Source organism: Schistocerca serialis, chromosome 11 (genome assembly GCF_023864345.2).
Source record: "Schistocerca serialis cubense isolate TAMUIC-IGC-003099 chromosome 11, iqSchSeri2.2, whole genome shotgun sequence".
Lineage (NCBI taxonomy): Eukaryota > Metazoa > Arthropoda > Insecta > Orthoptera > Acrididae > Schistocerca > Schistocerca serialis.
Window position 1 is genome coordinate 55,598,939 of NC_064648.1, and position 16,903 is coordinate 55,615,841.

Sequence of the window (16,903 nt, forward strand, 5' to 3'; positions counted from 1 at the left end):
CATCCCTTGATCTGGCATTTCCAGAACCAAGATGCTTTAATTCTTTAATTTTTTTCTGTTAATATCTTGTATGTCCCCCCCTCCCCAATGTTTTGATATGTTCTGTTGTTATGAATTGACCACAATGTTGTCTGCTTGTGTTGAGGAACATCTGTTTATAAAGTTCTTTTGCTTGCCTATATGCATTTAATCTTGTTTGTCTGGTCTGGCTGTTTGTCTTTTATCTTTTATAACTTTCTGATATAGTTTCTGTTTATGTAAAGACTCTTGTTTAAGTCTTGTTAGTTTATCTGTCCATGGTGTGCATGTGTGTTTTGTACCGGATGCTGCTGGTATGGATGTGCTTTGTGCATTTTTTATTGTTTTTGTTAGAATGTGAGTCTTGTTGCCTTATCTCTCTGTTGGTCGATTTATGTTCTTGTACTGCTTCTGATAATTTGTACCAGTTTGCTTTATGAAATGGTAAGTATCTGGTTTGTGTCATGTCTGTCTTGTTTGGCCATGTGTTAGAATGAATTGTATTGCATTGTTGTCTCTGCTTTCCAGCCTGTTGTCTGTGTGACAGCCACATTGTGGGTGTATTCAATGTTGCTGTGTGTTCTTTCATGTCCTGAGTAGATTGGTGGTTTGTCTTTCTGCATTTATTATGTGAAAGTGTGCTTATTGTATTGTTTCATTGATGATGCAACCCCAATCTTCAGTTCTGTCTAAGTTCCATAGGGCAGACCTGCAGTTGATGTCTGCACTTATGAAAAATTTCCTACCTGTTATGTAGGTGGCTACAACTTTAATTAAATCCTCATAAATCTTTACTCTATGACTACAATGTGCACATGGCAAGGCAATCACCTGTGTATCCCTACCGTGTGTCAATTTGATTGTGACAAGATGTTGACTGCAAAGCTGAGTTATCATAACAGTGTTCATGCGCGTACTGGGTACAATTATCAGTGATTGATGGTCTACGCCACCAGTTGTTATTACAGCATTGGTACGAAGACTTGTAAGTTTGCCATTGCTTGCATGGGATTCGTGTATGCACAGAATTCCCATATGCTATTCTTGCGCCATCTGGGGAGCTCAGTGCTTACAAGTGTACTTCTCATTGCATTAATCTAAAGGATTCTCATTATGGATGTTTTAACATGGCTATAATATTTACTGTGTGTTTGAATATAGTCAAAATATGTACCTCTGTGCACTCTAACCTGATTCTTATGGAGTTTCTCAAGATCAAAAGGCTCAGATTGGCGCAGGCAGACCTGAAGCATTAAATGAAGCAATGATTCTGCAGAGGTTGGGATATTTACAGTCCTCAGGATGATTTGGTCCATGTGTCCAGCTGGGAAAAACACAGAATCACCCTTTGAGTGTAATAATCTAATTAGCCTTCTCTTTACTGTTTTGAGAATGTCTGTCTTTTCTTTTCTCTTCTACTTAGTTTAAAGTTTAATTCTAAATTATTTTAATCTGGCTTTGATGCCTTCAAATGGGTATTATCATTGTGTAACAACTATGTTCTTTGTTAGTTAAGGTCATTGATTTGTGACAGGAAATTTTAAGTTTGTAATGTACGTATGGAAAAAACTAAATAATGTTTAAAATAATGAAATTTTATAATATATGTATGTTTATAAAGAAAACATTATATATAGGAAGCTGGTTCATGCTTAGAACACTTGTATTGTATAACGTAAAAGATGTAGGGAAGTCCCTCCGCAACAGAAGTGGCTTGGCACGATGTAAGAGGTGGTTTCAGCAGTCAAACTGGGTGGCTCCTTGGTGGTAATTGGACGCAGTCAGTATCTGGCTGTTGCATGGTACTCATCAAGGGTGCCAAGGGAGGCATTCGGAAGCCGTTTTGCAAGGAATGTTGCCTCGGATGTGGATTTGGCTATTGGATGGTACTCTCGCCAACAGGGAATGGCTCTAATGTGGTAAAAATCTGTCGCCAAGAAAAAATTGTAAAGAGCATTCAAACATCAAGAGCCATGAGTACAGTTAGCCACCACATTGCTTGCCACCACTACTTTGCCACTGCTCCATCGACTTCATGCATACAGATATGTATCAGAGCATGGACCAGTTAAGTTGTGTGAGTGTTTTCAATAATAATCCAAGTGTTATAAACCTGTGTTTAGAACCATAACTTTTATCCTAATCATGAACCTATGCAGAATCCCCTCCCAAGTGTTCAGAAAACCGAGTATCCCATTTCATACAAACTAGTAATTTATTCCTGTGTATTAAATGTGCAATAATTTATTGCCATACTGTGTAAACATTGCTGTCTAAAATACCTGCTTCACAGGTGATGAAAAAGCACATAAGTTAAACTTATTTGAAACACTATTTAGTCTTGATTACTATTATGAATGATTTTTGAGGTTAATAGAGCTCAGAGTTGAGTAATATTTGATTTGAAGATTAAAAACGTAAACTATTCCAAGTGGGGCTCAGAATTAAATTTAGTTGTATTGAATCGTGGAACTGAAATGATCATAGAGTTTGACTAGTGATACAGTATCAGTTTATGGGTCCCCACCATATCATTCTCATATTGTAAAGATAATTACAATATTATGGATATAATAGAGGGAAACATTCCACGTGGGAAAAATAAATCTAAAAACAAAGATGATGTGACTTACCAAACGAAAGTGTTGGCAGGTCGATAGACACACAAACAAACACAAACATACAAACAAAATTCAAGGTTTTGCAACAAATGGTTGCTTCATCAGGAAAGAGGGAAGGAGAGGGAAAGACGAAAGTATGTGGGTTTTAAGGGAGAGGGTAAGGAGTCATTCCAATCCCGGGAGCGGAAAGACTTACCTTAGGGGGAAAAAAGGACAGGTATACACTCGCGCACACTCACACATATCCATCTGCACATACACAAACACAAGCAGACAAAAATGACAAAGATCCACAGAAGTTCTTATGATGCGAGGATACATCCCCCAGGTTGTACCCGATAATTTCTGGAGAATGTTGTTCCTTGCAGATACAAATGTTCAAATGTGTGTGAACTCCTAAGGGACCAAACGGCTGAGGTCATCAGTCCCTAGACATGCACACTACTTACACTAACTTAACACTAAGGACAACACTCACACCCATGCCCGAGGAAGGACTCGAACCTCTGGCAGGAGGGACCACGCAATTAGTGACATGGTGCCTCTAACCGCATGGCCACTCCACGTGACCTTTTCAGATACCTTCTGTTTGGTGTTCAAGCAATGTATTCTGTAGGTAAGTGCTTGATTAAGAGTTACTCCAAGATATTTGGGGGTGAAGCAGTGTTCTAATTGCTTACCTTCCCAGAACACCTGCAATTTCCTTGCTGCATGTCTAAGATGTAATGCACAAATCTGTGTTTTTGCTGCATTTGGCTTCAGCTGATTGTCTTGGTAATAGCCACTTTTAATTTCTAGAGCATGGGAGAGGTTCTCTTCAACATGTTCAAAAGATGTTCGTGGGAATGCTAGAGCGACATCATGAGACAGTTCAACATGTGGATGACACTCAAAAATGCTGTATACTCTGGACCTTCAACTGTATTTGGCTAGAAGGTGTTCTCCCTTCACAGTGCAAGTCCCTTCACAGTGGGAAGACACTTCACAGTGCAAGTCCCTTCACAGTGGGAAGATACTATTATCATCCCAATCCTTAAACCAGACGAAACCCCATGTCCTTTGACAGCTAGTGTCTGATGAACCTCACCAACTTGCTCAGAAACTGTTGGAGAGGATGGTAACCTGACAAATATGATGGGATCTCAAATCACAAAGCCTTTTGTCTCCTGTAAGTGTAGATTTCTGGACAGGATACAGAATTGACCATCTGGTTGGTTTCAAAACAGCAATCTGGCGGGCATTTTTCTAAATGCCAACAACTTGTTGCATGAGGCATATGACACTCCTTGGCAACATCACGTTTTACTTAACTTCCATGGAATGAAGTTTTGTGGGTCCTTATTCACTATATCCCACCAGTTGTTTCGAATCAGGATAGGTACATCTCTCAGCTCCCCGTGGCTCTAAGAGAATGGTGACTGTCAGGGATTTGTGCTTTGTATTACACGTCCCCTCACTGCCATCAGTTGGCTAGTGACCTCTTTTGGACCAATGGTGACTCTCAGTTTTTGCAATTGGCATTGGTCTTAATCTCATACCAGCTCGAAGGTGCCATCTGTGGACCTCCACTAGGACCTTTCTCATGGCTTCCATTTCTCTCCAGTGAAAATATTATTGATGCATTTCTGTCCTCATAACATGTTCCATCCTGATACAGAACTCTGCTTGGACACACAGCACTCACACTTTGTTGCACAGTTGCTAATTCTGGGACTCCTCTGTAACAAAAAAGCTGACATGGCTACCCCATATTTGTCATCTGAAGGCCAGCTGCGTGAGAAAGTTAATGCCCTCTGCTTCCACCACATCTTGTGGTGTGCAGATCATGCTACTCTTCTCCATGTTTATTGTGCCCTGTTCTTGTCCTGGTTGAACTATAGTTTTAGGCTCAGTGACACCTTCATCTGTGAAACTATTGGAACGAGTCGATTGCCATGGAGTAGGACCAGGTGTTGGCACATTTCAGACTAGTCTGTAGACAGTCTCCTTCCTGAAATGAAGATTTTTCTGATGGTACCAACTCTTGTGGTATCGACCCTGATATCTACCTTCTGGTGGATTACTAGTTGGAATGTGCCTCAAGTGAAGTCCTCTAACAAGAACTTCTGCTAACCTCATGAGTATATAGTCTCTGTGTTTTCCTGCACCCCTGCCCTCAACCCCTGTCTACCCCCAGCCCCACTCTCACCCCAACACACCCTCACCCCACCCCACTCCACCCCATCCTATCCCATCAGCTATTACTCAGACCATGAATTAGGACCAATCTGTTTCCAAGATCTATTTATTACCACTGTGGCCTCTCAGTTGTTCAGGTGCATTGGGGAACCAGTGCCATATACACTGACAGCTCTAAAACAAGGGATAGGAAGGTATTTGATTCTACACCTCCTTCCAGTCCACAACAACATTTATTGATGGGAACATGTATTCGTAGCAAGTAGAAGAGAAAGTGTGCTAACTCATAGTTCATCAGTTCTGCCACAAGATGTCAGCTGCTCTGCTTGTAACCCATGGAAGTAAATGTTACCATGGCAATCACAGCATACGAACCTATCCATTCAAGAAATTTTAGTAATGAAATGAAAGGTACAGGGATATAGTTAATTTACCTCGGTAGACATAAGTTGTCTGCTAGTTTAGATAGTTTCCAAGCAGTCTTCAAAGCTTTTGAAAATTTCAGGTCCTTCCAAATTTGTTTAATGCCTGTGAAAAACCAGCTTTTTATATAATGAAGAATCAGCTTATGAATGATGTCCATCACATGATCTTTGCAGCAGCCAACGTTCAGTATTTCAACAATAATGTGATCCAAACTGTTTAAACATTCATAAAAAATATCGCCTCATGAACTGTCCTCATGGAGATTAGGTGCGAAGATTTCTTCCACCCACATAAGAACCTTGAAGATGCCTTTCGACTGGTGTGTAAGCAATGTCTTTCCTGCACAAGAGCCATAATCTCTAATAGACGTCAGTAAAGTGAGAGGCATGTCACATGAATTCCCATTTAGATGGCACAAACGCTTCAGCCATTTTGTGAATCCTCTTGCTTGATGCACAACATAACCTGCCAGATTACAAATTAAACATTCTTTTGCCGAGGAGTTTTGAAGACTCTCTGACATATGTTGCGGATAGTGTTTAGCCTCTGTCAAGTTATGTGGAATACATAGCATGTTTTTAATTATGTCTTCCAGCTGCAGAACTCTGTCTTTATTATTTTGCTGCAAATCTTAGTTGACCTCCGCACCCAGCTTATGTTTGATGTCAAAGAAAATTCGCATTTGTGTTCACAGTTTCCACTGAAAGATCATGAAACTAGCAGGAATGTAAACACGTTGTAACATGTGCAAGCTCAGGAAGTCTCTTACTGACAGACGATCATTACAACTTGGAGACCTTACGATACTGAAATGATGTTCAAGTGGATCCTGATTAAATTTTACTGTCAGGACATAGCTGAAATCTCTTTTCTATAAGTATTCAGATGTTCCTAATGTACATTCAGTTGTTACTGTTAGAGACTCGAGACATCTTTCAGAACCAAAGCTGTTTCTTCTATCAGCGAGGATGCTTTTCCAGTTTGTTAATGTTTTGTAAGCCTCCGAGTTTAGTACACAGTAAGTGCGTCCCCTAAGTTGTTCCTACGTCTAGTGAATGATTCCATTAATTCACTGCCTTTAAATCCTGCCACTTCAGTTGCCCTGAAGAATTTTTTCCTGTTGGCTACTGAGTTATTGAATAACTGCAGAGCTAATATTAAGTTAATTTGTTGAAATGATGACGGATCCGAGTGGGTCGAAATTAACTTGTAGACTTTTAATCTGGTGATTTCCGAGGAATTCTTTTGTTCATAATCTCTTCAATAAAAATTGTACCTTATAATTTCATTGTTGCAAAGTACCTCCAATTTATGACAAAAATTATTCCTTACACATTTTATTACATGAATAGCATCTGAAACTGCCCAAATTATTCTTGTTTCTTCAGCTGTATTTGATACAGAGCAGGTAACTATTTTTTATGTCACTAATTCCTAGACACTGCCAGACCTTTTTATTTGGCTGACTGCCATCAGAACTGAATGCAGTAATTCTTATTCTGGCTTGCTCTTGAATCAATTTCTGTGAGATGAAGTCATCAGTAGTTGCATTGCAAGCAGCATACACAGCAACAAGTTGGATCTAGTTACACAGTTGAGCTACAAATGTAAACAGCAGAACATGATTTTCAAGTTTATTCATATGAGTCTTCGGGAGTATATTCCCCTATATTGATGAACTCATCAACACTGAACAACATGCTATTAAAATGAGCTTCTTCTTGGAGCTTAATTTCATCAAAAATCTGTGCACCTATGTGTTTGTTTTCATCTCATCATTGCTGAGAATAAGTCTTAATTGTTTCCATAACAGGCATAGTGATTCTGTATGAGCATCTGAAACCCGTTACTAAATTTCGCCGATGGTGTTTTGGAAGGAACTGGCAACAATCCGTGCTTCAAACAATGTCTATATCCTTTGGGTGACTTAATTTTTAAGAGCACATTGTCCAGAAGAATCTCTGTTATCATCCACATTCCCTTATTGTTTCCCAACAGGCTTTTCCTTATTTGGTGTCTACTATGATTTTCTGTTTCTTGCTTAGTTTAGAATGATCTAAGAGATGTGACTGAACTGTCTTATGCTTTTTGTCTGAGGGGTGCTTTAGCAGCATTTGCTATTCATAATTTAATATGTAATCACACAGCTTCCAATTTCATATACTTTAATGTTGTTTTTAATTAAATTACTGCTGTGTCTGGTACCATTTGGTTCTGCAAACTTCCCTTGATAGAAGAAACACTGAGATCATAAATTCTTATTCAACATTTTTCCTTTGCCACAGCTTCTTTCTTGTGAGTGTTTTACTGGTGATTTTCTGTTGTGCAATACTTTTGATAGATATTTTGAAAAATTGGGAAATAAATGAGGAATGACTCCTCATTTTAGAGACCACTTTTGTCTTGGAATTTTAACTTATTTACCATTGATGACAAACAAGTCTGCTTTTGTGAGAAGTTCCTCAGTGAAATGTGAATCACACACAAAACCACGGTGAGTCAGATCTCTATCTTTCTGAATTATTGCTCTCACTCATTTGGAAAACTCTGCTACATTTTTTGGAGGTCTAAAAAAGGCTTACCCTTACTTTCTCTGTTGCCTGATCTGCACACTGGAACAATGCACATAGGCATTTTTCGTTCTTCTTCTTATTCTTATTCTTCTTCAAAAATGAGTAACTAAGACTCTTAACACCACTTTACCACCGTAGCCTTCAACTCTGTGATGTGAATTCACAACATTTCAAACAAACTCGCAAAATAAGCATAGACACTACCAACACACACCTTCCAATATGGCAAAATCATGTCAACTTGAGCCTGAAATGACAGTTCTGCTTGTAGTTTACGGGCTTGCCATCAGCCCTACACTATCTGTGTTAACACGCTGGAAGTCAGCACACTTTCTCTTCTGCTTGCTATGATCTAATGTTTTTATGGCAGTTGTGACAGCCATTAATAGAGCCCTACAATGTGTCAAATGGACCACCCTCAACTGCAGTTTAATTTTTTAGTAATTCAGTGAGCAGTCTCCAGGCTGTTGATTGATGATGCTTTTGTCACCCTATGATGTGTGCTATTCACAACTTTCTCTCTTAGACCTTAATGCGTCCTCCCATGGGATAAATCAGCTAATATTGACATGGATGTGGACAGGACATGTGACCTCAGCACATGGGATGAACTGGTGCTCTCAGCACTCTCGTGCACCTATCATTACCTTTATTTGATTCGCAATGCACATCATTACCTTAAAAAATAGAAGCACATAAAATAGCGGTGTCAACTGTGTTAGTGATTGTCAAAGAAGAGTGGAGAAAATCATAATGAAGGTTCTGGACTCATCAGTGGCTTGAACAGTGAATTGCTGGCAGTGGAACAATACATAATGCTGTCCAACGATCAGAGATATTGTATTTGTTAACTTAATTGGATTTCCATCCCATTTTCAGTTTTAAATTGAATATGGTTATGGTATAGTGTCTAGTGTCTCAATGTCACATTGTCACATTGACTACCAGCACTCTTAAATAACATACCTTATCACACGGATTTCAAGTTCAAGACTTGTTTTATAATTTCATGTGAATGGAAGTCGAGATTTTACCAAATTTGCACACTGTCATTGAAAAAGATATTTACCAACAGGATAAAAACATAAGCCAGTCCATAAACCCATATTTTACAATATGTTTCATAGCAGTAAAAACTTCTAGTGCGTAACTTGTTTTTACTTTCTGGCATACTCTGGCTGGCTCGTCAAGGTTTCTGGCCACTGGGGAAACAGTCTAGTTGTTGGCCTTTGCAACAAGAATTGCCTCAAATACATTGTTTATAATAAATAACATCAACTTTTGAGATAGTATTTCTACTTTTGAATCACTTAGGAAAGAAAGGAATAGAAGCAAGCGGATGTGAACCTGCTACCTTTCTTTTCTCAGCTCACAGCCCATGGTGCCTTCAGTTGTGTGCAGCTGGTCGACGTGCATGTAACATTTCTGCACTGTGTCTGTCAGTTGGCCTGACTTTGTAATTTGTTAATAACAATATGTTTGCAATGATATTAACAAGTCTGATGTTATGTGTTGATCGATTCAGTTCTTTCAAAGCTCTTAGGAGCTTACTAGTCTTCACTCTAACTAATAAGGTTATTCTGTGCCCCCCTCCCCAGGGGCTCTCAGTTCTTTTGTGATGTCATGCATGGTGCCCCCAGGGCCCATTCTTCCTTTCTGGCCTGCATTTCCTTCACCATGCTCCTCCTCTCTGCTCCCTCCTTCCCCTCTCTTGGCGTATTTATTTATGTTGACCTTACTATTCACCTGTTTCCCCGCATTCCTTGTGATTTTGTTCCTCTTGCCTGTTCTCTTTCATCATTTTTGGCATTTTTGGTCCACCCTTGGTGTTTGACCTCCACTTCTAAATTTTCTGTCTTTAGTGTGAGCCATTTGAGGAAGATCTCCGTCTGTAGTGTCTATGATGTGGATTATTCTCTGTTCCTGCCTTCCTCTCTTCCTTCCCCACCATAACCTGTACTGCCTCACTAGGTCACCAGCATGTGTAGCCAGTCCATGTGGTGGGGCTGTTATGTACCCATCTGGCATAGCCCCCTGACAATACAAGAATCACACTACTGATGCATGAGTTGCTACCTCCCCATGTATGCCAGGAAGTGGTTGCTTGTCATCCTGGAGCATCAGAACTCCTAGCGACAGCTGTCCTGCCAGGTGGCCGTTGCTGTGGCTGGGTGGTGCCCATGAGGAGAGCCCCTGATCGTAGTGGGTCGTGTCAGGTGGATACTTGGTGTACAAAGCATATCAAGCTGCAGAAATCTGGCTGTTCTCCAAAGACCATCACATTTAGTGGTAGAGGATCATTGAATGCTACTTCATATGATCCTGCAGCTTTCCCTTCCCTGGCTGCACTTTGAGAAGAGGGCCAGGCTCACAGTCTTTGGATGAAACACTTTCCCTACTACCTGGTCTGTATTAGGATTCACATTCACCACCATAAAGCTGTTGTTTTTTGTGGAGAATATAGAGGACAAGTTTGGCAAAGTGGAGTCTCACAGTAAGAAGTGGTTAGGCTCCTGTTGGTCAAAGCTTGTTCTGCTGCCCAACCTGCAGCTCTTGTGGTTGCCTAAGTCATTTCCAGGTGTCTATTATCCGTCACCAGTCTCTGCTTATGATCCAGGAAGGGACTGTAGGGATCTCACCCTGAAAACTTATGAGTAGTTCTGGGCTAATCTGGAGCAACACAGTGTTCATTTTGTTTGACATGTGGAGAAGTGTCGTAAAGACAACCACACCAATATTCGCACCTTTATTAGGCTTTGTAGGGGATACCCTCCCAGAGAAAATTAAGGTTGTGTGTTACCCCTGTGATGTGGAACTGTACGTCCTGCCACCCATGAGGAGCTTTCAGTGCTTGAGTTTTACGCATATGTCTTCCCACTGTACAGCGGACCTTCTGTGTGGTGACTGTAGCCACCCACTCCCTGAGGGAAGACCCTGTGTTCCGCCACCTGTGTTGTAAATTGTCATGACTGCCACTCACCATGGTCGCCAGGTTGCCCAGTTTTCAAGAAAGAAAGAAAATCCAAGAGGGCAAGTCCCTGGATTGTCTATCTTATTCTGAGGCTCACGAAAAATATGACCAACTCCAGCCAGTGTTGATTTCTTCCACTTTTGCCTCTGATACATCCTTCCCCCTCACCACTTCCTTACCCAGTTTCATCCCCCACTCATCCCCACCTCCCCTGTGGTTCCCATGCCCTCTCCTCTGGTCGCCGTTCACCCTCCCTGGTTGAATAAGTGCCCCGTTCTTTGCCACCTGCCAGTGATGCCCCCATCACCCCCTCCCTCGGGACCCTCCCCTGTGTCTCTCTGGCCATAGGCTTGCTACCACAACTCAGCTGTGGGGTGCACCATTTGTGCACCCCAAAGTCGCCCACTCTATTTTGTTTCCAGACCTTGTGGGAGCCTGCTATCCATCTGTGGCCTGCCCTCCTCAACCTCCAAGAGGAGGTCACCCCACCCTCGTATGTGAAGACCACTGACCCGGTGACATGACCTCCCCTCAGCTTCTTTATGTCTAACCTGGTCTCTAACCACACAATAAATATGTGTAACTGCTAAGGATATTACTGTCACCTACCAGAAATACAGCTTATTTTCTCTTGCTTTGCATTGTATCTTTTCCTGTCAAGAAACGCACTTTCTTGATGACCACTCTCCAACTTTTCATGGGTATGGGGCATTCTGTCAAAACCATGCTGACCGTGGGATAGCGTCTGGAGAGGTCTGCACTTTGGTTCACACCGATGTCATTAGTGACTGGATCCCCATTTGTACTAATGAAGAAGCAATAGTGGCATGAGTGCAAATGACCCCAGCAATCACCATTTGCAGTGTCTACATCCCTCCAGATACACCACTTCCTTTTGTTGACAGCCTCCCTTGATACAGAAACTCCCACCTCCATATTTCCTCCTCGTGGTTTTCAGTACACGCCACACCTTTGAAGGAGTGGCATTTCAATGGGTAGGGGTCTTCTGATTGAACAAAATCTTACAGACTTTGATTTTTGTCCTGAATGACAGTTCCCCTACCCACTTCAGTGTCACTCATGGCACCTTTTCTGCTGTCAATCCCACGATCTCCTCCCCTGCTCTGGTGGCTTCCGTGCATTGGTCACCACATGATGGTCTTTGTGACAGTGAACGCTTTCTGGAAATTCTATCATTCCCCTGCTGCTGCCTGGCAGACAGGCCCCCATGTTGGGCATTCCACAGAGCCAATTGGCCTTTATATATATGTCTGCAATGCACTCTGACACCTCTCTGTTGGATTGCATTGATGCGCTTGTGTGAGACATTTCTGCAACTATTCTTCATGCCACTGGCACTGCTATCCCCCTATCTACAGGTCCTTGTCATTGACTGGTACCATCATGGATCAAGGAGGTAGTAGTCTCTATCGAGGATAGCCAATAGGCCCTGCAACAATTTAAATGTCACTGTTCACAGACCAACCTTATTGCTTTGAAACGACTTTGCAATACCATCGGCATCCTGTTCCTATCCTGCTATGTTTCTCTGGCAGAAATGCCAAGCTGAAAGACCTCCCTCAGTTTCAACCCTCACCAAGCTGAATTCTACAGTGAAGCCTTCACTGAATGGGTTCTTGCAGGCTCCTACCACTACACATGACACAGCCCTAGGCCCGGATACCATCCACAACCAGATGATCCAACACTTGGATGTTACCCAGAGACAACATTTACTCAGGGTCTGAACTGCATTTGGCTCACTGGTGCCTTCCCCTTGCAATGGTGAGACAGCATAGTTATCCCCATCCTTAAGCCCGGGAAGAACCAAACATCTCTTGACAACTACTGCCCAATTATGCGGACCAACATACTTTTTAACCTGCTGGAGAGGTTGGTTAGCTTCAAATTATGTTGGGTTCTCAAATCTCAGGGCCTTTTATCACTGTATCAGTGTGGCTTCTGGGAAGGATGGTCAACAACTGACCATTTGCTCAGATTGTGAGCAGCAATCCAACAGGCTTGTACTATCAGCCAACTGCTTGTCACAGTACCTACATAAGGCATACAACATGGCTTTGTGCCATGACATTTTAGGTACCCTCCATAACTGGGGCTTCCACAGCCCCTTCCAGTTTTTATTTGCGAGTTTTTATCCCACTGGCTCTCCAGTGTTTGAGTCGTCATTCACCCCTCAGATCCATAAGAATGATATCTCACAGGGTTCTGTTTTAAGTGTCACACTCTTCCTCATTGCCAGCAATGTGCTTGTAACCTATGTTGGCCATCAGGTTACCCTGGCATTATACATCGACAATTTTTGTAGTTCCCACGTGGTAGCATCTGCTGAATGCCCGCTCCAAGGCACCATCTGACGGGCCTCTGCATAGGCCCTCTCCCATGGCTTCCAGTTTCCTCCCTCCAAAATGCAGATTATGCATTTTTGCTGTCGACCCACAGTGCACCCTGATCCAAAACTTTATTTAGGAAACCAGCACCTAGATGTTCGAGCACAGTCTCATTTCTTGGGCCTTACTTTCGATAAAAAGCTGACATGGCTACACTATATTCACCACCTGATGATTACCTGCATGTGGAAGTTAAATGCGCTCTGTCTTGTGGTGGACACATTGTGGGCTGCAGTTTGTGCTACTCTTCTCCATGTTTACTGTGCTCTGGTTTTGTCCAGACTAGATTATGCTTGTGTGGTTTATGGCTCAGCAGCTCCTTCCACTTTGAAACTACATGACCCTGTTGTTCATCATTATAGGGTGTGTCTGGCTGTCAGTGCCTTTCACAGTAGTCTCGTCGACAGTCTCCTATCACCATTTGATGGTTCCCTGACCATCCTGTATACCCCATCATCTTTGCAAATGAGGGATGTTTCCCAAGATACCCACACTCAGGTGGGACTGCTGGTTGAAATGTGTCTCACTTCCCTCTCCCCCTGCGGCTCTGTGGGTTAGAAAGGCCCGAAGTGTTCCTGTCTGTCATAAGAGGCAACTAGAAGGAGTCTCTCACCTTTTTACCCTATGAGTTCAGGTCCCATTTTATGGTTTGACCTGTCACTTTCAAAATTCTACTGAAATGTGGGCCATATGGGGAAGGACACCTTAAGTGGTGCAAGAGTTATCCATAATGCCCTTAGATTCGATCTCCTGAATCTGTCATCATGGCTTTGCATCTCCACCTGTGATTCAACTATTTGGGCAAGTACGCTTTCTGGGGTATGTCATCTTCTTCTGTTGTCTCCTGTCCTCTTTTGCCCCTATGACAGTACTGGATTTCTCTGCACTCAGTATCCAGCATGGTACCCAGTCCATTGTGGTGGGGTCATCATGTACCCATTTGGTGGTAGCCCCCTGACAACACAGGGATCACACTGCTGATGACTGAGCTGGAAACTTCCCATTTATGCCAAGGTGTAGATGCCTGTCTTCTTGGGGCATCAGGACTCCCAGCAATGGCCATCATGCCAGTTGGCCTTTGCTGTGGCTGGATGACACTTGCGAGGAGAACCCCTGATCAGAGTGGGTGGCATCAAGGCAAATGACCTGCAGTGAAGCGGACTATGTCATCTCTTGCTGGTGACCGTACAGCACCTGCAGTCTGTAAGAAGGGCAAGATCGAATACAATGCTACACCATCGGAGGAACATACGGCAACAGAGTGGAGAGAGCCATATTAGCTTCGGTTTTTAGTCTGTAGTAGAACTGATGGGGACTCCTTTCTACCTACGAAGACTCAGTTTTTCATTGAACACCATGAGGATAAGTTTGGAGAAGTGACAGTGCTGTCCAAGATGCAAAACAGCATCCCCAGCCCAATCCTGGGTGTTACTTGCTTGTGACCAGTTGAGTGATATTCCTGTTTCCGTCACTCCCTATAAAAGCCTCAACATGGTCCAGGGGATCATTTTCCATCGCAATCTCCTCTTGCAGTCTGATGATGAGCTCTGAGCCAATTTATAACAGCGAGGTGTTCATTTCATCCGGCGCATTTACAGGGAACCCAAAGACAGGGTTGCTACCGGTGCCTTAATCTTGGACTTTGATGGTGATTCATTGCCTGGAAAGGTCAAGTTGATGCTTTACCATTGTGACCAGCCTCCTCTCTCTATGTGGTGCTATAAGAGCTGGAAGTTCAGGCACATGTCTTCCCACTGCAATTCCAGTGCCACATGTTGAGACTGCGGACATCCACTGCACCCAGATACTCCATGTGTGCCACCTCCCACTTGCATCAACTGTGGATAGCGCCACTCCCGCTGCTCACCAGACTGCCCAGTACTCCAAAAGGAGCAGAGAATCATGGAGTACAAGACCCTGGACCAATTTACTAACACAGAGGCTAAATGTAAATTTGAAAGATTACACCCCCATTCAGTTGACATTAACATGTACTGCAGCTATGTCACGATCGCCGTCCCAAGTGCCAGTGGTTCCTCACTCTGTGCCATGAACAGTGAGCCCTCCAGGCCACCAGAATACATCTGCCCTCTTGGTGGTAGGGGGCAAATCTTCCTCCGTTGGTCCCAAAGCACCTACTTTGGTAGCAAGGCATCCACAAACACAGGGGACATTGGTCCCCTCCCCCCCTGCCGGAGAAACAACAGCCTCCTCTGGCTCCTCTCGTGTGGAAGGGGTCCCTTGGGGCCCTCTCTCCCAAGGTCTCCACTAAAGCCATGGTAGACACTCGCCAGTTGCTCAAGGAGCCAAAAGCTGCTGGACGAAGAGCTTCACGGTCTTCTTCCATGCCTGAAGCTGCTTCAGAGAAATCTTCCCAGCCGGTCCCCAAAGAGAAGCAAGAGAGCAATCAAACTAAGAAGTAGTCTGATAAGAAACAGGACCCTCTGGTGGCCTCAACACCACCACTATCTACCAATTCCACATCTGAGGATGCAGTGGAGATCTTAGCATCACCTGCAGACCTGGATCTCACTGATGCCTCATCCAGCATAGAAATGGCTACAAATACTCAGTCGGTGGCAACAGATGACCCTGAGGCATAACCTACCTCCTTGCATGCTTCATGCCTTCCCAGCCTCACGATAACGTCATCGTCCGGAGGAATTGTGGCAGTTCTTTCCACCACCTGGCTGAGCTGTGGCAACTCTTAAGTTTTACACCTATTTTCTGCATTGCCCTTAAAGAAGCCTGGTTCCCGGAAATGCGGATCCCTTCCCTCCATGGCTATAGGGATATTACAAGAACTGTAGTGACTATAATAGAGTGTCAGGTGGAGTTTGTGTGTATGTTCTTAACTCAGTCTGTAGTGAAACTGTGCCCCTTCAAACCCCTCTTGAAGCTGTGGCTGTCAGAATAAGGATGACTCAGGAAATAACTGTCTGCAGTGTATATTGGCCTCCAGGTGGTGCAGTACCCCTGAACACATCGGCTGCACTGATTGATCAACTCCCTAAACCTTTCCTACTTTTGGGAGATTTTGATGCTCATAAATCCTTGTGGGGTGGCACTGTGCTTATTGGCTGAGGCAGAGATGTCAAAAATGTACTGTCACAACTCGACCTCTGCCTCACCAATACAGGTGCCACCTGGCGACATCATATCCTTGGCCACATTATACAAGTGGGGTCTCCGAGGCCCGCTCCTGATTCTTATCCAGAATTTCCTGTCACTTCCTACTTTCATATCCAAGTTGGTGACTCCCATAGTTCCCCCCATATCCAGGAGAATGGGGTCCCGCAGGGCTATGTATTGAGTTTATCTCTATTTTTAGTGGCTATTAGGGGTCTAGTACTGGTGTTGCTGAGTGGCACCTACAGGGAGCCATCCACAAGGCACAGTCATGGGCTCCAGCCCACAGCTCCCAGTTCTCGGCGACAAAGTCGTTATGGACTTCTGTCGGCATTGTACCGTTCATCTTGAACCAGAACTTTAACTTACAGATGATTCCCTCACTGTAGTGGAGACGTATCGATTCTAAGGACTGCTTTTTGATGCCCGATGGACTTGGCTTCCTCGCCTTTATCACCTTAAGCAAAAGTGCTGGCAGCACCTGAATGCCCTCCGCTGCGTGAGCAACACCAACTGGGGTGCAGATCACTCTACACTGCTGCAGCTATACAGAGCCCTTGTTCAATCCCACCTTGACTG